Here is a 23,830-nt window from a genome sequence, read left to right on the forward strand (position 1 = left end):
AAAACATCCGAATCCCCCTAACCCCGCTGCCGAAAGCGGGTTTTTTCCTGACCATTTTACGTTGTTTTTTCAGTTACATCGGCTATATTACGTCGAAAATGAATTACATTGCTTTAATTCGAGGAGGAAATATCAAGTACGTCAACTTTTTGTTACGTCATTCAGATGTAATAAAACATTCTATTTACGACGGCGATGATGTGCATCAAATCTGATGTAATATTACTTTTTATTTTTTACTGTGTAGACACTTTGCAACTTAGCATTGGCCGAATAACTCGCAACAAGTTTCATTCGACGGGGTCCCCTTTTTACTCAAGCAAATGTAAAGCATTTATAGCTTTCTGATAGTATTAAAAGTATAAAAATTCTGTCCCATTATTTGCTATTGAAAACTGGCCAGATTGGACTATGAGATCAGAAGTTATGGCCAAAATACAATGTTTTATGTTTAAAGCACGCAAAAAAACACTCATTCATATTTTTTAGTATTTTTTTTGCACGAGAAAGGCACCAACACCGCTAGGTGGAGTAATCTAGGTTTTTTTAAGTATGTATAAATTATTTCAATACGATGCTTACACATATCAAAAGTGCAATCACATTATCACAGTTCAAGAGGCTTTGTGTTTCACACGTAAAAGCAGCCTTAAGCAGCTGCTTAGTTGACTTTCTATAATTCAATAATGTTTGTATTTTGACGAAGTTTGAAATACGGATCATGAGAAGCATGTTTCGCGAAAATTGTTTGGTGTTAGTGCTTTCTGTGCTTTCTGTGCGAGTAGAAGGTGTGGAGCAATATTTCCAAGAACATGTTCGCGAGTGTCTAGCTTTGCCTACTTCTTGTTTTGGGGAGTACGTTCACCGATTTCCACCACTGTCCAGGATGTTTATTTTTTATTAGGTAACTGTGTATCTAGCGCTTATTTTATGCGTGGATTTATTTGCTGCGTTGTACGACATTTGAAACGGATTCTTGTGACTAATTATAACTAATCTTTATTGCTTAATTAGACTGAACTGTTATTCAGATTTCCCGAGGGCCAGCTTTTTTTTAATACCGCAAATAAAAACAGCAGATTAAAAACAAAAGATGCTACTAAGAGTTATAAAAGTTCAACAAATCGACAATTAGCCATGAATCGCACGGTTGTTTTACGACGGCAATCGGAATGTGTCCGAGAACATCAAACATGGAGACGCGCGGTTTCGCACGGCTTTACTCTTTTACGTCTTCTAAATATTTATTTTGCAACACTTCGCCTCCCGTGTCCGATTTAATCACAATACGTTAAAAATATCCATGATACTTATGGCAAACCGTTCGCAAAACGTCCAAAAATACCCGTTGAAATCATAAATTATAGAGTCAACAAAGCTTGTGAAACAAACGCAGGAGGAGGAAAAAACCGACACACGTGAAGACCCTTGTTACAGTGCTCAGTGGCGAGGAGAGCGGGCGGAGATTGTGATGTTTTTCCTTCAATGTTTTATGAACCACGTCCTAATAAATCATTATGTACTATCAAATTGGACGCTGCGGTTTTGATATCACCGAATTCTAAAAATTAAATATCAGCGAAAGAAAAAAATGGATTAGGATTCGGCTTGCAAAGCAAAAAAAAATCACGCATCTTGAATCAGGAAAGGTACGAAAATATCTGGTATAATGCGATTTTTTTTAATTCGGGTGGTCTTGGTCTTCAAGACCGTGTACAAATTTGTGGAATAATTAATAGGGTATTTATGTTATTTAGTATTGCGATGTAATACTTTTGTTGCTATATTTTCCACTGTTTTGGTCATAACATGTTGATGCAATTACAACGAATAATGATAATACCCGACAAAAGTGTTACACACTTTTCTATGATCACGGTGGGTTGGGTGATATCAGATTATCGGACATAGTCCACTACAAATGTTTCTCTATTCGTTTGGTACACGGAGAACGAGAGATATCAATCAGGTGTACCTTAAAACGATATACAAATGCTCTGCATACTGGTGGATATGGCGAAGCGCGAAAATGAACAAAATGAATCGGACTTGTATCTACAGCCAGGTCACCTTAACCATAGATAATAAATAAAATTAGATATTATCCAACTTTTCTCGAATGTCCTCCACTGCGCATGTCTGGCCTCGAGGACCGATTTCGCAGGAAAACAGAAGGTGCCGGTCTGTCCCGATCAGTGGTAATAAACCAGAGATCACATTTTTTCCTTCGCTCTACCTTTACTGCAACAACAGCAGCAGCAGCAGGTGGGTGGATCTCGGTTCCCGGGCGTACGTTCGACTTCACAATTGATTTACACACTCCTGTCAGCCACCATCATCATCAGCAGCATCGTGGGCAACAACAACAGCGGCAGCGACACGGCGATCGTCAGGGCCAGTGATGTTGGTTCGGATTACGAGATCCGAAATTTGCACGAAATTTTGTTTGATGGCTGACTGTTGAACTTCCTACAGAACATGATGCGAGCGTAAAAAATATGTCAAGCGAGCTCGAAATGCATTTCTTACTTTTCTCGTCGAGGTAAGGTGAACCGAGAGGCTGTCATTTCACTCAACAAATGATTCTTTAGTGAAAGGAGCAAATTATTATTATAACTATTATTCGAATTAGTTAGAAGGCTTAGCATTAGCATAATCACTATCTATTAGAGATGTAAGCAAGACATTATCCGACAGTCGAGATCTGTCATGGCCACGTCCTTAATAAGACAGAAGAGATAGTCGCTATCATACGAAATAGCAAGAAGAGTTGATCAAATTTCTGACTGTTCATGCACATGGGCACAGCTTTATGCGAAAAACATGCCTCACGTCTCCCACTGTACATTTTTTCATGTTTAACCATGAGCGGTTTATTACTAAAAAAAGAAAGATGTTTGTACCATTCAGGTTTTTTTCTTGAGATAAATTAAAATAACATGCCATCATTATTTTGTTAAATATCTTGGCTGTGCATATGCACAGCATATGTTTCGAAATGGACAAATTGATATGAAATTTGCGAAAAAGAATCCACGTGTCTTGGAGGGACTCGAACCCTCAACCTCCTACTCTCTAGATAGGCGTAATAACCTCTACACAACAAGACCACTTAAAGGTCACGTTTGCGGAAAAGCCATCAGAATCCGAGTACCAACCTCCACCGCGGTTAGCTCTCTTTTTTGCAAATTTTGCTAACCGCGGTGGAGGTTGGTACTCGGATTCTGATGGCTTTTCCGCAAACGTGACCTTTAAGTGGTCTTGTTGTGTAGGGGTTATCACGCCTATCTAGAGAGTAGGAGGTTGAGGGTTCGAGTCCCTCCAAGACACGTGGATTCTTTTTCGCAAATTTCATATCAATTTGTCCATTTCGAAACATATGCTGTGCATATGCACAGCCAAGATATTTAACAAAAAATAGTTTTCGTACGGCCGAGTTGCCGAATAATACGCAATTAAATGCCATCATTAGTTCAGATTTGTTGCAAAATGATGATTTACCAGAATGAAATTAACATTTCATTTGCTTATTAGTAACAAAGACCTTTTTCCGAAAAAAAAAACTATTTCTACTTATTCCTGTAACATAATTGTACACTTTTTACGCGGTTTTTATTACGCGACTTTTTTACGCGGAATTTGGGAATTACGCGGTTTTTGAGATTTACGCGGTTTTAATATTTTCTCTTGAAAAGTCTTGAAATTACGTGAAAATTGTAAAAAGTTGATTTTTTATCGATTTTTGCAAAAGTCGTTTTTTACGCGGTTTTCAAAAAAATATTCTAAGTCCTTTTCAAGGGAAAACAAATATTTAATGGAGTACGAAGGCCGTCAGTTCCGAAGGTCATTTGGCCACAGCCGTTAGGCCAAATGAAAAGTGAGAAGTGAGAAATGAGAAAAAAGGTGCAATATGTGAGATGTGAGAAGTGAGTAGCAAGAAGAGAGAAGTGAGAAGGAAGAAGTAAGAAGTAAGAAGCGAGAAGTGTGAAGTGAGAAGTAATAAGTGAGAAACGAGAAGTGAATAGTGAGAAGTGAGATGTGAGAGGTGAAAAGTGAGAATTTATAAGTGATATGTGATATTCTTCGTGGGCTTCGAGGCCGTGCGGTTAGCGACGTCAATCGTCTAAACGCATGTGCTGTGGAGTGTGGCTTCGATTCCTGCCCCAGTAAGGAGAAAACTTTTCGTAAAGCAAAAATTTTCCACTAGTCCCACTGGGTGTTGTGTAAATTCCTGTCCACGTTGTCTCATGCTAGATGTTAAGTGTTCAGTCTGTGCGACCTCTGGTCGAAGACGGTGATTCTGTCTTTTTTCTTTAAAAATGAGAAGTGAGAAATAATTTGTGAGATGTGAGAAGAGAGAAGTGAGAAGTGAGAAGTGAATAGTGAGAAATGAGATGTGAGAGGTGATAAGTGAGAATTCAGAAGTGAGATGTGAGAAATGAGAAATGAAAAATAATATGTGAGATGTGAGAAGTGATAAGTGAGAAATGAGAAATAATTTGTGAGAAGTAAGAAGTGAGGAGAGTGAAGTCAGAGGGCGAGAAGTGAGAAATAAGAAGGAAGAAATGAGAAGTGAAAAGTGAGAGCCGAGAAATGAATAGTGAAAAGTGAGAGCCGAGAAGTGAATAGTGAGAAGTGAGTAATGAGATAAACGTGTGAGATGTGAGAAGGGAAAACTGAGAAGCGAGAAGCGGTAAGTAAAAAGAGAAGTGAGAAGTGACAAATGAGAGATTAGATACGATAAGTGAGATTTAAGATAGAAAAAGTGAGAAGCGAGAAAAGAGAAGTAGGAAGTACGTAGTGAAAAATGTGAAGTGTGAAGTAAGTAGTTTAAAGTAAAAAGTGAGGAATAAGAAGTGAATAGTAAGAAGTAAGAACTGAGAAGTAAGAAACGAGTGATGTGACCCGAGAAGCAAAAAATGAGAAGCGAGAAGGAAAAAGTAAAAAGTGGATGAGAAGTGAGATGTGCAAAGGGAGAAGTGATAAATAGGATGGGAGAAATGAAAGGTAAGAAAACGGTAGCGAGAAGTGAAATGTCAGATTAAGGAATGATATGCGAGTAGTGAGAAGTAAACGGTGAGCAGTGGGAAGTGATTTTTGAAAAGTGAAAAGTGAGAAGTGAGACGTGGGAAATCAGAAGTGAGAAACAAGAAGGGAGAAGTGGGAAGGCAGAAATAAGAAATTAGAAGTGAGAAGTAAGAAGCGAGAAGTAAGAAGTAAGAAGTGGGGAGCGAGAAGTGAGAAGTGAAAAGTGAGAGGCGAGAAGTGAATAGTATGAAGTGAGAAATGAGATAAATATGTGAGAATTGAAAATTGAGAAGTGAGAAACGAGAAGTGAGAGCCGAGAAATAGGTTGGAAGCGACAAATAAGAAGTGAAGTTGGAAAGTGAGAAATTCAATACGAGAAGTGAGATGTACGATGTGAGAATGAGAAACGAGAAATAGGTTGGAGGAGACAAATGAGAAGTGAGGAATTCAATACGAGAACTAAGATGTGAAAAGTGAGAAGCGAGAGATGAGAAGAAGCCAGAATTGAATGGAGAGAACTGGGTTGTGAGAAGTGAGATGGGAGAAATGAGGAGCGAGAAATGAAAAGTAGTAAGATGTGAGAAGGGAAGGCAAGAAGGGTGAAGTTAGAAGATAGAAGTGGGGAGTGGGAAGTAAGAAGTGAGAATTGAGGAGCGAGAAGTGCAAAGTGAGAGGTGAGAAGTGAATAGTGAGAAGTGAGAAATGAGATAAAGATGTGATATGTGAAAAGTGGGAAGTTATAAGTGAGAGCCGAGAAACGAGAAGCTACAAGTGAGAAGTGAGACATTTGATACGAAAAGTGAGATTTAAGATAGAAAAAGTGAGAAGCGAGAAAAGAGAAGTAGGAAGTACGTAGTGAAAAATGTGAAGTGTGAAGTAAGTAGTGTAAAGTGAGAAGTGAGGAATAAGAAGTGAATAGTGAGAAGTAAGAACTGAGAAGTAAGAAACGAGTGGTGTGACCCGAGAAGCAAAAAATGAGAAGCGAGAAGGAAAAAGTAAAAAGTGGATGAGAAGTGAGATGTGCGAAGGGAGAAGTGATAAATAGGAAGGGAAAAATGAACAGTAAGAAAACGGTTGCGAGAAGTGAAATGTGAGCAGTGGAAAGTCATTTTTAAAAAGTGAAAACTGAGAAGTGAGATGTGGGAAATCAGAAGTGAGAAAGGAGAAGTGAGAAGTAATATGTTAGATGTAAGAAGTGAGAAACAAGAAGGGATAAGTGGGAAGGCAGAAATGAGAAATTAGAAGTGAGAAGTAAAAAGCGAGAAGTGAGAAGTAAGAAGTGGGGAGCGAGACGTGAGAAGTGAAAAGTGAGACGCGGGAAGTCAAAAGTGAGAGGCGAGAAGTGAATAGTGTGAAGTGAGAAATGAGATAAATATGTGAGATTTGAAAAATGAGAAGTGAGAAACGAGAAGTGATAAATGAGAGTTGAGAAATGAGAAGCTAAAATTAAGAAGTGAGATTTAGAAGTGAGAAATTCGATACGAGAAGTGAGATGTAAGATGTGAGAAGCGAGAAGTGAGAAACGAGAAGTGATAAGTGAGAGCCGAGAAGTGGGTTGGAAGCGACAAATGAGAAGTAAAATTGAAAAATGAGAAATTCAATACGAGAAGTGAGATGTACGATGTGAGAATGAAAAACGAGAAATAGGTCGGAGGCGACAAATGAGAAGTGAGAAATTCAATACGAGAACTAAGGTGTGAGAAGTGAGAAGCGAGAAGTGAGAAGTAAGAAGCCAGAATGGAGAGCACTGGGTTGTGAGAAGTGAGATGGGAGAAGTGAGGAGCGAGAAATGAAAAGTAGTAAGATGTGAGAAGGGAAGTGAGATGGGAGAAGTGAGGAGCGAGAAATGAAAAGTAGTGAGATGTGAGAAGGGAAGGCAAGAAGAGTGAAGTTAGAAGATATAAGAGGAAGTGGAAAGTAAGAAGTGAGAAGTGAGAAGTTAGAATTGAGGAGCGATAAATAAATACAAAGTGAGAGGCGAGAAGTGAAAAGTAAGAAGTGAGAAATGAGATAAAGCTGTGATATGTGAAAAGTGAGAAGTTATAAGTGAGAGCCGAGAAATGGGAAGCTACAAGTGATAAGTGAGACATTTGATACGAGAAGTGAGATGTAAGATGTGAGAAGTGAGAAACGAGAAGTGATAAGTGGAAGCCGAGGATCGAATGGAGAGAAGTGAATTGTGAGAAGAGAATTGTGAGAAGTGAGTTATGAGAAGTGAAGAGTGAGAAATAAAAAGCAATTTGTAAGAAGTGAGAAGTGAGAAGGGACAAGAGAGAAATTATAAGAGAGAAGTGAGGTGTTGTGCTGTGTGATGTGAGAGGTGAGAAGCAAAAAGTTGAAAAGTAGAACCTGAGCAGCACAAGTCAGTCACAAATGGTTAAAGCAACTTGATTGTGACTGAATCTGGTCACATATGAGTTGCAGTAACCCATGAGAAACATGTGTGCTGCTAGGAATTGAGAATCGAGAAGTGTACCACGCGAATTTGACGACACACGTTTCATTGCTTGGATTGCAATCGTGGCGTCATGCTTGTTCACTACACTAGATGAGAGTTCGTTTGGCTACCCTCGTCTTCGCCTCAGCTCGTCTATAGAACCTACAGTGTCTATAATCTAGATTACTTTCCGATTTGGGTACAATATTTAGACCACTACCCGGGATGTGGGTGGTCGTCGAGTAACTCGATAATATTATTGAGTTAGCAAGCGAAAGGCAGAACATCATTAATGAACTGAAACAGAACCTGTTGGTGTTCGAGTCGTAAAACAAGAACAAGACGCTTTTATTAGCCACCCGAAGAAGCGAGGAGGCCAACAAAGGTGCCATAACTGAGGCCTTCTCCTTCCTTGAAACATCGACTATGGCAGAAGAGGCGACTGATTTCGCCCTGACGGCCAACGAGGAAAATATTTCGCCTAACCAAAAACGGCTCAGGCAGCAAACCGGCGAAGGTGCTCAGAGCAAAGCCAAGCAGTAGGCGACAGTAGGCCAAACGTCGTCTTGACGGAGCAGATCGGGACGTAGTGATGTCCGAAGGGCGTTGACCCGAGAAGGCGACTTCTCGGCCAAATGAAGCGAAAGGCACCAGCTGGTCAGTAGCTCAAAGCATCTCGACCCGCAAAGAAAGTTAAGGACAGAGTAGAGGCCTTGCTGCTCAAAACCGATAAGCATAAGTACGCCGACGTCGATGCAGGCGACCGAAAAGCTTTCGGCGCTGGAACAGGACGCTCGAAGCGTCAGACGCACCAAGACTGGTGAAATGATCTTGGTGCTGAAACGTGGAGCTAGCGGGAAGACTAGCACACATGTTTCACATAGGTTGCTGCAACTCATATGTGACCAGATTTAGTCACAATCAAATTGCTGCAACTATTTTTGTCTGACTTGTGCTGCTCGAAGAGATCTTGGATGACAGCGCCGAGGTGAGGTCGTTGGGGACGGAAGTGACCTTCCAGTGCAAGCAACTGGACGAGGTCACGAACGCGGACGACACGTCGTCTCTGCCGTCAGAGAGCAGTGCGGTACAAAGGTCGTCTATTTGGCACGCAGCTAGCCTACCCTAGTTAATGGAGCGAGGGATGTTGAAATCGACTGGTCAGTGAGCCCAATAAGCAAACTGGACTGGTACTATTGGTGCTTAGAGTCGGGACATAAGTCCTACGACTAAAAGGGCTCAGACCGTAGCAACCTGCGTCGTCATTGTGGTTGGGAAGGGCACAAGGCGCAGGAATGCGATAAGTTACCAAAGTGTCCATCTGCGCCAGCAAAAAGCAAGCATGTAATCACGTTATGGGTGGACCTCCGTATCCCATCGGAGAGGAAAACAAGAAGAAGCCACGCAAGCGACACAGTTGAATCTTAACCATTGTGCATCTGTCCAACAGCTGCTGTGGCAGTCGGTCTCGAGTCGAGGACCGATGGCGCTCTCCTGTCCGACCAGTATAACGTCCCTGACTTGGGTTGTTATTCAAGTGACTATTTTCACTCGGAATTTATTCCATAGATCAAAAAGCCTAACTCCAGGAATTTCTTGGATGGCTAAGAAGTTATTTTTCATACACATTCTATGCAGCATAAGGAACATGCACCATATTTGAAACAGGTCGATAGATCTTTGGTTACACGTGAAAATAGCGAAACCCGTTTTTTTTGATTAAAAGTAGTTTTTACGCGGTTTATGGGATTTACGCGGATTTTTTCAAAAGTTTTTTTTGCGCGGTTTTTAAAAAAGGTTTGAAAACACGTGAAAACCACAAATCAACGATTTTTTAGTAAAGTCATTTTTTACGCGGTTTTTGGGATTTACGCGTTTTTGATTTACGCGGAACGTATCCCCGCGTAAAAACCGACTCCAGTGTACACTGTACACACGTGTAAAATGGCTCAATTACAGTTTTTTTTTATCAATCGAACCAAACAAAATGCATGAAATCTTAACCAATTCGATGTTTCCAGAATAGACTCGAATAATTGAAGCTTGTTTTCTAGTCTAAAATATTTCTGTTGGATTCAATATCTCGGAATTCGATAAATTATTAAGTCAAAATGGTTACGATTCTAATAACTTGAAATTCTCAGAAACTTTACAGTAATTAGCAATTATACGCGCCATACTAAAAAATCCCAGGTCAGAGAATGCTTTGTAGGTGAGGTAGATTCAACATTTGCTAATTATAGATCTGACTAGGTATATATTTTTTACATCATCAAAGACACCCTCAATGTATAAGGTTATGAAAAATGGGTGACATTCCATTCAATTGTATACGCCGAAACACATATCCATTTCATTCAAAAAAGCGACGTCAAACGTTGTTTACATCGTTTTACCCTTCCCCATCCCTCCAACGAACTTTTAAGCGCTCCATCAACACTCTCGCGTGCTTCCGCCCCAAAATTTTAGGATCAAGCGTTGGTCTCCCACGGGAGATGGCGTTTAATTATTGTGTTCCCTAGAATTCGCCGCATTCGCATACTTTCGTTTTATTAGGATATAAATAAATAGGATTTAATGGATTTAATTATTTTTTTCCCGCGTCCCGTTTTGCCCGTACGGTATCCGTAAGGAATGCGAAACATCACAGCTGCTGACGATCTGACGAGCGGTGGTGGCGCCTCCCCACACATCCGATTCCGAGAACCGCTCTATTAGTCTAACAACATTGGCCAATCGGGTCATCGCCGGTTTAAGGATGCACTCAATCAGAGTTTCAAGCTCGTGAAGAATCAACGAAAAATAGAACATTATTCATGTACGAGCTAATGGCGCGGCCGGTGTCTATAAATTTGTAATATAATCAACCTGAGACCGAAACAAAATCTATTCGATATGTTCTTTTGAAATCAACAGGCTTCCAATGTTCTGATATAGATAAATGTATAGTAATTCTATATTGGATTTTCAACACTACGAAAGCATACTCTACAGTTGCAATAAGATTTATACATTTTCATCGGGATCTTGGTATTCCCATTACATATTTCTTCTTGCTACAAGACAAGGGAGCAAGCGTAAAGCTTCTATTGATGCGATTGCACCAAATCTTTCCAACATTTTCCGCTTATTGCAATTGAAAGCATGCCGATATTGTATTCATGTGTACAAAGCATTCCGATTCGGTTAAGAATGAAAGATAAACTATGGCGTCAACCTGATCAAACCTTTGCACGATAGTCCATGGGAAAGGCAAGGAATTAGCGTAGGCTGAAGAAAAATAACGACGAGTGAAATAAATCAACGCAAATAACGTTGATCACGAGTCGAGAAAATCCGTGTATACACACGCTAAGAAAAGCTTAGACGAAAGGACTATGATTGCTGTAACACTCTGATGGTGTTTGGAAATCAAGTTTGGTGATTTTTTGACGTAGGATTACGTCTTTCCGGAACATAGGGGGGTCATTCTGCAGTTTCAAATCTGAGACCGTCAAGAAAAGTGGTCAGGAAGTATGGGCTAATAACTCGGCCGTCTTTCAACCGATTTTAAAGATTTTGGTGTTAATCGATCGACAAACTCTTTAAGATTTTGCTCAACTATCGAAAGCATGCATTCAAGGTGCTAATTGAATTTTACTAGGCACTGACAAATCGGTTAACCAACCAATCGCGTATGTGCATCGTAAGCACAGACATCAAAATCAGGCTTACGGGGTCGACTCCAATCCTCAGTTCTACTAAATTTTTTCGGAGAGCGGACACGATGACGCCTTTAGCAGCAGTCTCAGCAGTAACCGGAACATCGAGCAGCCATCCCCAGAAGCAACAATCTTCGGGCTATCGTTTAGTTACTGTTAGTGGCGCATTGTGGAAATCTTCTCAAAATCTGCGCATCTTCTCAGGACCAAAATTTTAAGAGAAGAAAGCGTTGATTGCAAAAATGGCATCGATTGCGGTCCCCGGACCAGTGGCGCTACTGAACATGTTTTCTTAATAGTGGCTACTTAGCCGAAAAGTGAAATTTTTACGCAAGGTACGGACTATCGTTTGTTTGCTATGGATGATTAGAAAGGCGCATTGTGGATCAAAATCGAATCTTGTCAAATCTACCAAGAGAAGGTAGAGCCGAAATGTTTTCTTCAAAGTGCAAATCATAACCGCTTGGCGACGGTAGAACGTTGGAATAGGTAGCGGGAAAAGTGCGGGAAGTAAACAATGATAACGTCTCAAATCATTGAGTTGCGTTAGCAATCAAATGAGATTTTCCCATGATTCTGATTTCGGTATACCCCATTGCAGAGTGACGTCACGCACGACTTTTGACTTTTACTGGTCCTGTTGTTTAAAGACGACTTTATTTTAATTTTGAGATACTTCTATCATTCTTTGGATTTTCTGATCGATAGTTACCTAAACTTATCGATAATTATCAATATTTGAATACGGAATGTACAGAGTGGCGTAATTAAGTGGAGCTACGTCCTCGTTCATTCCCTAGGAGCTGACTTACTTGGTGATGACTTTGGAACCCTCCGAGACGGCGAGCTTGGCCAGCACGACACACACGAAGATGACGTTTACGAGGCTGTTATAATGCTCGACGCTTTCGATGAGACGCCCTTTTATTCATTAGGTACAAATTAAATGAGAAAGACATAGGGCAGATCCTTGGCCTCCTCCTAATATCGGGCACTTGCAAAGGTCTCTTCACCATCTTATGTAGTACTAACGAAAGCTATTGGAAAGTCCTTTATCTCCATGGAATGTCAGATCCTCATGTTGTAAACTTTGTACAAAATTTGAAATTGTACAAAAATGTCAAAAACTTTCATGTTTCGCCTTACGTAAGCCGTAAACAATATTGAAATCACAGACAAACAGACATAACACATTGAACATTCACTCATCAAATTCATCGTCGTGCACACACTAACGACATCTGTTGTTTTCACTAAGTTGGGCAAATCACGAACCAGATGGCGGTGGTGAGCAAACGTCAAACTCGAGTGTTTGACGTAGGACTACGCTTGTCTTTTCTATATTGGGGTACACTTTACGATTGCGAAAATCGGGGACCGTCACGAAAATACGACTTTAAACTTTAATATCTCAGCCGTTTCTCGATGGATTTTCATTTTTTTGGACCGTTTGATCAAGGATGAGTCAACGCTTCTTTGTATTTATATGAGAATAATGATTTTTAACTATTTATTAACGATAATTGATAAAAAGTTTAGAAATAGGTAAACCATCCAATCACGTACATGCATCACTAGCACAGACATCAAAAATCAATCACTTGCGGGTTTGAATCTAATCCTCAGTTTGAACAAGATTTCACGCAGAGCGGACGCATCAAACCGATCGCATCGGAGCGGACACAGCATCACGTAGGCGCTGGTAACATTTTCAACTGAAATCCATCGCATTGGTGGTGGTCCTCGGTGTGTTGCTGCAGATCATTCAACCTCAACGAACCAGCATTTTATATGAAGAAAGGGTTGACTATAAAAATAGCACTGTTGCGATCCCGTGCCGCCAGTGGCTATGCCTTTATTACATTATTGGGAAAGCGCATTGGGGAAAGAAAATTGGTTCTTCTCAGGACTAGCATTTTCTGAACAGAAAGGTTTAATTGCGAAAATGGACTGTTTCGGTGGCATCGGCGTTTGGCGTGGAAGCTTGGTTTCTGTTAGTGATTCCATCCATTCAAAATTACGTGATTAATTTATTGAATATAGGAAAGTTGCTTTCCGGCGCGCGAGCCATTTTGATCGGGATTCCGCAAAGAGCGGTTTAACCATTTATAAGGCAAATTAATTAACAAATTATATGTTTTTCTGTGTATTAACAAGAGCTCTACTTATTATTTCCCATGTAGTGACTATATTTACTACCTAGTAATCCCCCATTTTAATTTGAGCCATAAAAATTGAAATGTCAATTTTAGAACGGTTTTTTTTACGAACAGATCGTAAGTTTCGAGTGGAAGATGGATTTTCAGTTATAATTTGTTGAAAAATGACGACAAAAATATACTTTTTCCTATTGGTAATAATTATTTGGCATCTTATGTGTCAGATTATGGCGTGATTAGTGTGAAAAATACTTTGGTTTTTGGATTTTTGACAAAACTGCTTGGGAAAAAAAGTGCAAAACATTTTTTTTTCACTTATGATGCGTTTTCCAACTAGGACTCTTCGCTAAAAAATGTAACGTGCCTTGTTTTGATTTGTTTTACGTAAAACCTATTTTTTTAAAAACTCTTTTATTAATTTTTGTTGCCTTTTTTTCCGCTTGCAAAGCAGTGGCAAATAATATTCTCCAGCAGTGTCTGCGGAATCCCGATCAAAATGGCTTGCGCGCGCCGGAAAGCAGCTTTCTTATATCTAATGAAGTAATTCCATTAGCCCCGCCCCTTCATTAATCGTTATGAGTGCATATTATATTTACATACATATCATATCACAAATGGGCGGGGCTAACGGGCTTAATTTATTGAATACAAGAAAGCTGCTTTCCGGCGCGCGCGAGCCCTTTTGATCGGGATTCTACAAAGAGCGGTTCGACAAAATTTAATGCACCGGAGCGGACACAGCAGCACGAAGGCGTGGGTAGTAGTGGCAATGCTGAAAAATGTATTCCAAATGGTGGAGGCTTAGCGAAAAATCATCGAGGACTGTGTGTAATTAATTCTTAAAGTTCTCCTCGCTTTGCCACGTACGCTTCCATCGCGGGCGAAAACCAAACGTTTCAAACAAATATATTTGGGTTTGGTTTGACGCTACTTTTGATTCTGGGCTCTGATGTCCTCCAATGAAAACCAGTCGAGTGGCTTCAGCGGCGATGAGGCCGATGCGTCATGTTAATTCCACGGTTGGAGACTCAAAGTCTCTCTAACTGGGAGCAACTATTTCTTGATTCAGTTGTCCTCCGAGCAGTTTGCTCAATGTTAATAAAAAGACACAAATTATCATGTCATATACCATCAATTTCGAATAGCTACGTAGTCCTACGTCACCTTTGCGTACAACCCGATTGGGCTGCACCTTTGAGTTTTCGTTAAATTGCTTTTGTGTCCGACACTGGGAGATCTCCCCGTACATTCATTCATAATCAAGATGCACTCTACTCGATGTCAGGGCTGCTGATTTTAGCGCACATCTGAATGATTTCCGGTTTTGGGTATATTAGCTTAGTGTTCATTAAGCACTTCCACAGTTATTAACTGCGAGGTTTTTTAGCCAGGTTACCATTTTTGCATTCGTATATCATGAGGCTAGCACGATGATACTTTTATGCCCAGGGAAGTCGAGACAATTTCCAATCCGAAAATTGCCTAGACCGGCACCGGGAATCGAACCCAGCCACCCTCAGCATGGTCTTGCTTTGTAGTTGCGTGTCTTACCGCACGGCTAAGGAGGACCCCATGTAAAATAAGTACTGAACTCAAAATTAGTAGTGAGTTTCCAAATTTAGCGCCCTCATACTGGGTTGCTAAATTTTTATACAGGGTGTGAAACGTCACTTTAGTATTGATAAAAATTGTAGAAAACCTGTTTTTTTTCAGAGCAATTTCGGCGTATGTAATTAAACAGCAAGGGAAATATTCATTTATAGAATTTGGAAAAGGGATAGCTGTAGGAAAACTGGCGAGAATTTCAGCAAGTATAAATGCCCGAGGTGAATTTCCAGGATAAAGGAAATCCAGAAGAAATAACTGTGAAAAAATATATAATAAAGCTTAATGTAATATATTTAAGTAATATAACGGGTCTTTAGATAGCCATGCGAACAATTGTTTGTAACCCACCTTTTAACCGCTTTTGAGTTCCAGAATGTTCAGAATTCCTGTTGCTTACGCGATGTCCCAAGAAATATCATTTACTGTAAATATTTACCATTTACTTCATAGTTTAATCAAAAAATCTAAAATCAAGTTTTTTGGCTGGCCCAGATGGTGTGCCATCTGTAGTAACCAATGTGAGTTTCTCGAAATTTGGAAGGTTTCCTGTTTTTAAGAACGGAGTACCACAAGGAAGTAATCTTGGTCCGCTACTATTTCCAATATTCTTCAACGATATCTGCCTTGTACTACCCCGTGGATGCAGATTACTATATGCTGACGATCTTAAGTTCTTCCTTGTTGTGAGATTTGTTCGAAGACTGGCAACCGCAATGCATTGACAATCATCGTTACGAAATGTTTGATCATATCTTTTAGTAGAACGAAGCAGTCCCTCATTTGGGACTACAGTATGAAGGACGAACCGTTGCAGGGAGTATCTGCTGTTAAAGATTTAGGCTTTCTCCTAGACACAAAACTACAACTTACCAAGCATTCTGGAAAAAGCTAATCGCAATCTTGGCCTAGTATTCAAATTTGCAAAGGAGTTTAAAGATCCCTATTGTCTGAGATCAATTTTCTACACATTGGTGCGATCATTACTGGAATCTTCAGCAGTTGTATGGAATCCCACTTCCCTTAGCTGGGTCAAAAGATTTGAAGCAGTTCAGAAGAAATTTTTTCGATTTGCCTTCAGAGGTTTATCATGGAACAATCCCAATGAACTCCTTATCTTGAACGGTGCCCGCTTCTGAGAGTAGAGAGTCTCGAAAAAAGGAGGAATATGTTGAGGGCTGGGCTGTATTCGTAGCCAAACTCTTGAAAGGAGAAATTCATGCGCCAAATATTCTTGCTAGAATAAATTTTAACGTTCCTCGAAGAACTTTTAGGAATGTGAACTTAAACCTCATCGCACAGATTACTGACAAAACGAACCAATTAGAGCTATGCGTGCCATATTTAATGCTAATTATCATTTGTTTGATTGTAATTTGCTAAGTAACATTTTTAAGAACAGACTTCTGAATCACGGCATTGTGTAATATTTGTTTAGTTCATAAGCGTAATTTTAATGTAGACTCTAGGATGTCAGATGGAATACAAATACAAACATAAATACAAAAGCGTAGGATTAATACCAATTGCCCTCCGGAAAAGGCGAGTTCTATTACCGATTCGGTCAAGGATGTTTTCGAGTGGGCTCCCTGGGCATAGTGTATTCATTGGGCTAGTTACACAAAAAACATACTCATGCAATGGAGGGCATAGCAAAACTTTCAATTAATAACTAAGAGAACGCACTAGTGCTTTATATGTGAAACGACCAATCAAATCACCGCAAACCAAATTCATATCGATAAAGCATGTTCATATGATACGATAACACCTTTGATCTCCTGGGCTTCGTGGCCGTGTGGTTAGCGACGTCAATCGTCTAGACGCATGGGCTATGGAGCGTGGGTTCAATTCCCGCCCCGGTAAGGAGGAAACTTTTCGTGATCGAAAAATTCTCCACCGGTCTACTGGGTGTTATGTGTATTTTTAAAAAATAGTTGTTCTTATGTATGACGACAATTGGTACACCCACTCAGTTGAGCAGCTAGCCCAGTTCCAGTTGGAATGTAGAGCCATTGAAGAAAAAGATGACTTCTTTTAGCAACCCACGCTGAGAACTCAATATGTTTATGAAGTCGTTATACCTAAAATAGAAACCACCGGTGGGAAGGGCGCTATCTTAAAATAGCACTCGGGAAGCAGCGCTATAATAGGAATAGCGAAAAGGACTCCCGTGGAGGTGCTCCAAGCATTATATTTATCTTCATCCACGCCTTCTCCAGCATCTCAAACGACGGTTAAAAGACTATTATTCTTCCATTTACTTCCACTAATTAAGTGTTATGTATCAAACGGATACGTATTTCGTTTTCAACTTGAAAACTTCTTCAGTGTTTTGTTATCGAGTCGATAATATGTCACAAAATGTATTCACTCGTCATAAGACGAGTTTGTATTATCCCATTTAATTCCACCACTTCATTGTACCTTTGACAGATACAAATTTCTAATTCAACAGTAAGGCCGTACTCAGATTCTCGTACTTGACTCGACTTTCCTATCAAAATGGAATATTCAGATATTTGTGCAATAACACGAGCACGCTGTTTATCTTGAAGTTCTCATTTTTTTTTTCTTTCCGTGAATTTTTTCGAGGCACCTAATATCTGTCGTTCTGTGTTTTTAGGGTAAAACGCCCAATAGTGGATCCCCTAGTAGTGGAATTTTTCTCTTCCTGCCATAAGGAGTAGACATTTTCGACATATTAATTCCGCTTGATATCTAATAACAAGCTCTGCATCTCCACTTCACGATACATACATAAAACACTCAAATATACGACGTTATTCGTTGAAATTGGGGGTCCATGATTGGACATTGCTTCCCTATAGTCGACACTGCATTTGATTTTGATGTTCCGTTTCGGGACGTTCTTCTTCACTATTCTGGACCCCCCCAAAATATTCCTATAACGGACACTCTCGTGTTTATTTTTTACAAAATTGTAAAAAATACTCTAATTAAACTTTCCAAAGCATGTAATCAAATCATAGGACTGTAAGGTAGGTTCTCCCGATGGAATTTTATTGCAAAATGTTTAAATTTATGCCACCAACTTTTAAGAAGCAAATGAGGGCGGCAATGGTACGTCTCTGATGATGGTCAGTATCCCGCAGCTATCCCTTCTTCCAATTATATGGCTATTTATTCCAACTGGAACTTGGCCTAATTTCTAACTTAGTATTCTATTAGCATTTCCTCAGTTATTGACTGAAAGCTTTCCCATACCCGCCATTGCATGAGTACCCGAGTAGACGAAAATAGCTCAATAATATCAAAGATCATATGTATATGATTGATATAAGAGATAAAAGATCAGAGGTAATATCAATATTTTGCACTAAAATATCATGAGAAGCTCAAGTTATGCTATTTGTAATAAGTAAGGAATGTAAAATAACAACATTGCCAATGAAAACAACATTGTCCTCTCTTGTAAATGTTGAGACAAACTCAACTCGCAATAAGCGTTTGTCCCAAACTGCAACAGAATAGGACAATGATCGCCTGCCGTGCATTTTGAGAAGCAGTCGGTTTCCGATGATGTTTTTGGTTAAATAAGTATCAGTTATCATAGTTTAGACATTAACTTAACCATCTGTTGACATGATTTGTGTTTTACTTCTGAAATATACAAGTTATCGCAGTTTGAAAAGTTCACAACAATTACCTCTCCATGTTTGTTGCAAATAAAACGGAACGCAACAATGTCTTTATCCTCTGCAGATGAGGACAAAGAGTTATCGCTATTCTCTTTTGTCGCTTGTTTTCAGCGACAATTACATTCCTTGGTAATAAGTGATCGATATCAAGTGTCATTAGTTTGTTCTTATCCATAGCATATCTTCATATTGAAATGATATTTCGGCGAAAACTTTTAATATTGTTGCCTGTTCTTTTATCCCTTATATCAATCAAGTCCATATCATATTTTGTTATTCTGTTCATGGCTTCTGCCCGGGTATCTATCTTGTGTGGTAAGTACAATGGATACACTATGTCCAGGGAGTCGAGAATGGTAACCACCCAAAATGTCCTAGAGCAGACCGAGAATATAACTCTTAATATCCGGATTGACAATCCTACGCCTTTGTTCGAAAGTCTACCTGGAGACCCTAGAAACCTGCCCGGCAGACGAAGTGCTCTAAAGAGTTACAAATATCACAGACGTTGCAGATAGCCCTTCCGTCCTACCGATGTTATCCGGGAGCCGCCTGTTTCCGGTTTGGAACCGTAAGATGATCTGCTGTTGAGATTGGGACCCACTGTCCAGGCCGAAGTGATATTTTCAAATTTCCGGTGGCAACCGGGAGTGGTGGCTATTCCCAGTTTGCATAGATTGTTCACCCTGCAGAGTTTGACTCGCAGCGGCAGCTGCTTCAGCCGAGAAGATGCTGCGCATATCGGAAGGCTATCTGAGACAGTGAAACCGGTCGTGGAGACCCTATGTTTTTGAATGTTTTCACAGGAAAAAAGATGAGAAGCTCTCCTCTTTCTGTAATATTTTTTTAAGAAGTTGGAAAACCCGAAATTATTAACCCCAACTGGACGAATCCTGGAATCATCAGGGAATTTCTGACACAATCAGGGAAATTTAAATACCCGGTGATCTATAAATCATGTGTGAAGCTCTATCAAAAGATGGAAATGATCCACAACTTGGAATAAATGTATCTCGATATCTCTCCTTATGTCGATGGTTTCCTCAGTCCCTTCAATCTACATACATTTGGGCTTTCTATATTTCGATAAACCCCCTATCTATCTACCTTGATGTGTTCTGATAATATTTTGTTCAGGATTCACTCTCCTTATGTCGATATGTTCAAGTTTTTAGGCTACTAGCTTTGGACAATAACAAACATATCAACAAAAGCAAACGACATTTCCTCGATCTCTCCCTATCTCGATGGTCCCTTCAATATCGAGATGTGGAAAGGCGACTGTAGATCGTTGTTTTGATCAATGGAAAAATAAAACGATTTGCCATATTCAAAGAAATTCCTGGAAAAGTCCAGAAGCAATTCCTGGAGAAATCTAGATATTCATTCGGGAAATCAATTATGGTCTCTCTTGAGGTGAACTAGCCTAGGGCTAAAAACCTCATTAAGAAAGATTATAAATAATTATGGTTTGCTTTGTAAATTCTTTTGAGAGTTCCCTCGAATATTCTTCAGGAATATATTAAAAAAATCCTGATTGATCCACCTAGCGGTGTTGGTGCAATAGTCGAACAATTTCACACAATCTCTAACATCAATAACCAAGTTCATAGGAGTGACGGGAGACGTGAGCTTCGTAGTCGTGGATTCACCATAGAAGCGTCTATCTAGAAATACGCATCATAAAGTGCAGTTATCTAAAAATAACTCTAACAATGTACAAAAATAATTATGTTCCATTTTCAATCGTGCCTTATCACTCTTCAAAAGCACCAACCAAGCTAACAAACACTAATTCAATTCATAGATTTCTGGTCTCGTAATCGGAATCGCCGTTTGATTGAAAAATATTTTTCAGCAAAAGGTAACTCTCCTATTCCACCTTGCATCGGAAAGCCGGTTTATTTTTCTAGCGCGGAAAATCGGTTTTCTCACAATTTTGACCCCCTAAAAATAAATCCCCTTCCCGTGCTCCCCGATGATCCACCCACGCTATTTTCCCAGCAACATACTCTAAATACACATATCTCCAAATGCGACACCTCACGATGAAAGGAAGAAATCCACCCACCCAAAAGATCCCGCTCCGCCTCCCCATCTCGCCAGCCGGCCTGTCCCGGGTTAAGACGCCATCCATGATCGTTGCCGTCGTCCCAGTGCCCCAACATCACCATCATCATCGCCCGAAGAGGCAATGTTTTTGCCGCGAATTTGTGGAATTTCTAAATAAAGAAGACAGGCGCAAACCGAGAAATATTTTTAATCCCAAGGATCATTTATTGAAAACTCAATTAAATTCGGATTTACGTCATACAACGGAGAACTCTGCATTTTTTTCCGCAAACGCCGTCGTCGTGTCGATGCTGTAGTTGGTCCCGCGTGCTCACGCCATTTGATTTGATCCCATCGAAAAAGGTTTAACCCTTACCGTCCCATGACCGTCCACATTGTTGGACAGTCGAAGGTGGGCAATTGGCGCACCGCACCATATAATCTCTAATGTTTAGCTGTTGATATTGCGGTTGTTGTTCTAAAAGTATTTTCCGTTTTCATTTTCTTTCGGCCTCTTTTGCTTTATTTATATCTCCTTTGATTTATAAACAAACTATACTCCGCCATCACAAACGACGACGACGACGACGGCGGCGACAACGGCTGGCCTGATTGACAGTTGGAAGCAGATACGGCGGGCGACGTTTGGCGGAACCGTACAACACCGTGTGCAGTGACAGGGGCGGGTGAGCTGCGTCGTGTATGAGAATATAGTTTGCATGTGTGCAGCGGGCAATATAGCGAACAAGGAACGGTGATCTTCATTCATGAGTTGCGGTGGCGAGTCCGCTCGTCTGAGAAGTGTTGGAATGTGTTCAAAGGGAATTCGTTTCGCTTCACATTTATAGGTGCTGTGTACAGAGGTCGTATAGCCATGTGCATGTACTTGCTCGCTATACGTGTATACGATTGAAGAAAAGGAAGTCTAAGCACAAGGGATAGGTGCAGGAGAACAACCCACCTGTTTTGAGATCTGCCGCGATTGAATTTAGCTTGGGGAAACGTTTTGATTCAGCATATTTAAAATCTGATTAAATCTCCGTAAAAAAGATCTGATTTGTAAAATACGATAAGCTTATAGTAAAATAAGATAATCTAAGATAGTATAATCTAATCTACCAAGATAGTATAATAACAACATTTGGTTACAATGTCATGAACCAAACCACCAATGCTAAATCTTCGATTGTTTTCTACTGTTATGGCCTATTCAGATTGCGCCATTTATGATAATAAATATCGTGTTTAAGTGGAGAAATAAAATTGAATCTATGGGGATTGGCATCAAGTTTTTCTTTATGGGATGATTTCAATATGACGTCCACTACTTTTTAGGCTTTCTAGATCCCCCCTACCCCCTCTGTGTACCTTGTATATGTACTGTCACAAAATGTTAGCCCCCTAAAACCTGTGACGTCGTTTTTGAACGACCCTTCTTCTTCTTCTTATTGGCATAACATCCCCACACTGGTACAGTACCGCCTCGCAGCTTAGTGTTCATTAAGCACTTCCACAGTTATTAACTGCCAGGTTTCTAAGCCAGGTTACCATTTTTGCATTCGTATATCATGAGGCTAGCACGATGATTCTTTTATGCTCAGGGAAGTCGAGACAATTTCTTACCGCATGGCTCAGGAGGGCCCCATCATGATAATTATTATCATAAATAGCGTAATCTGAATAAGATATTAATAAGCCGAGAAAATTACCAACGAAAAACACTCCTAGACTAGTCTTGTTCTGAAGCCACGCATCTAACCGCTAGGCTAAGAAAGGCCCAAACAAACAGGACTTAGAACTCAGGACCAAATGAATTATCAAGTGCGTCGCGATTCATGTTTGGCGTCGTTAAAGAAAAATGATTTTAGCTAATAAGTAAAACAATACGATTAAGTATAAGGAAACTTAGACATGATGCGTCCCTCTAGGAAAGACCAAGCGTATGTTTTTTAGGCACTGAACCCAACAAGCAGTTAGTTCCTTGTATTGCTATGTAGAGCTGCGGGGGCTGGTAATACTCTCTTTTGCCATTTTACGAAGGGTCCGCCAATTGTCTTCAACATGATCATTTTCATCTTGATCGCTATGCATCTCGGATTCTTGTACCCGGCTTACCCTATTTATTGATATACATGGGCATCGAGTTATTGTCGAACATTTTAGCTACGTGTCTGGACCAGTGAAGTCGTCCGATTTTCACGGTATGAACGATGGATGTTTTTCCCAATTATATGATCTATCGTACTCTATCTCCGCTTTTACTATAGATGATACGTAGTCACCTACGAGCACTGACTGTTTAGTAGGGTGGTTTAAATTTCCAAATGTTCGAAAATTTCAACTCCAAATAGCAATTTTAATAATTTAGGAATTGTTGCAGAATTTCAGGCAGCTTGTAGGAACAGATATGTTCCGTTTTTATAAGCATGGTCCGTGAGTTTCAGTTGATAAAATCTGGTCAGTGACAAAATCGGAATAATTTTCTTGGACGTTTTTTTAGCTAAAATTTTAATAAAAATGATATATTGCTGGGAAAATGTTAGATTTTCAGGTTCTAACAATTTTAAATGCTAAGGGACTGTCCATAAACCACGTGAATATGAAACCATATATGCCCACACACCTAAAAATAATAATGTAATTTTAGGTGCTGTGACACCGACATATACGAGCGTCATTTTTGACGTAAAATTAGGTGGTACTTTAACTTTACATCACGACTTTATTGACAAAAAAAATTGATTGATCAGAACGAGAATCGAACATAAGTCCGCTGAGTGAGAGCCCAGCACGCTACCACTCAGCTATCTCCGTTTCTTGAAAGAGGGATGATCGAAGTAAAACTGGTTCCACGATTTGCACTGAACAAGTATTTCACTGCATCAAGTCATTAACTGCTTGTGCGTTAGGTGCGTTGCAGCAGGTGCTGTGTTTAGGTTCCGTGACATGTAATTTAAAATCATCTGTTATTGAAAAATATACGATTCAGATTATGTCATGTGATTTTGTGTCATTTTATTCAAATACGTCACCTGTAATATTCATATTTTTTGGTGTGCAGCGTTTTAGATTGCCTGTGAAAATTCACAGAAAAGAGCTATGTTCCAAGTTTCTTCAGCAAAAATGTTCATCATTTCGGCTACCCAGGAGAAAATATTGGAGATCAAGCTTGACTATTCCCTGAAG

The 23,830-nt window shown here is 39.9% G+C and overlaps 1 protein-coding gene and 1 pseudogene across 12 annotated transcripts in view; one reads left to right on the forward strand and one right to left on the reverse strand.

Moving 5' to 3' along the window:
- LOC134225692 (uncharacterized) overlaps window positions 1-23,830 on the reverse strand; it is a 141,373-nt gene that overhangs the window by 21,540 nt on the left and 96,003 nt on the right. The gene's annotated exons all lie outside the window — the stretch shown is intronic.
- Window positions 2,136-23,830, forward strand: part of LOC134222741 (DNA replication licensing factor Mcm5-like) — a 36,246-nt pseudogene continuing 14,551 nt past the window's right edge.

Source organism: Armigeres subalbatus, chromosome 3 (assembly GCF_024139115.2).
Source record: "Armigeres subalbatus isolate Guangzhou_Male chromosome 3, GZ_Asu_2, whole genome shotgun sequence".
Classification (NCBI taxonomy): domain Eukaryota; kingdom Metazoa; phylum Arthropoda; class Insecta; order Diptera; family Culicidae; genus Armigeres; species Armigeres subalbatus.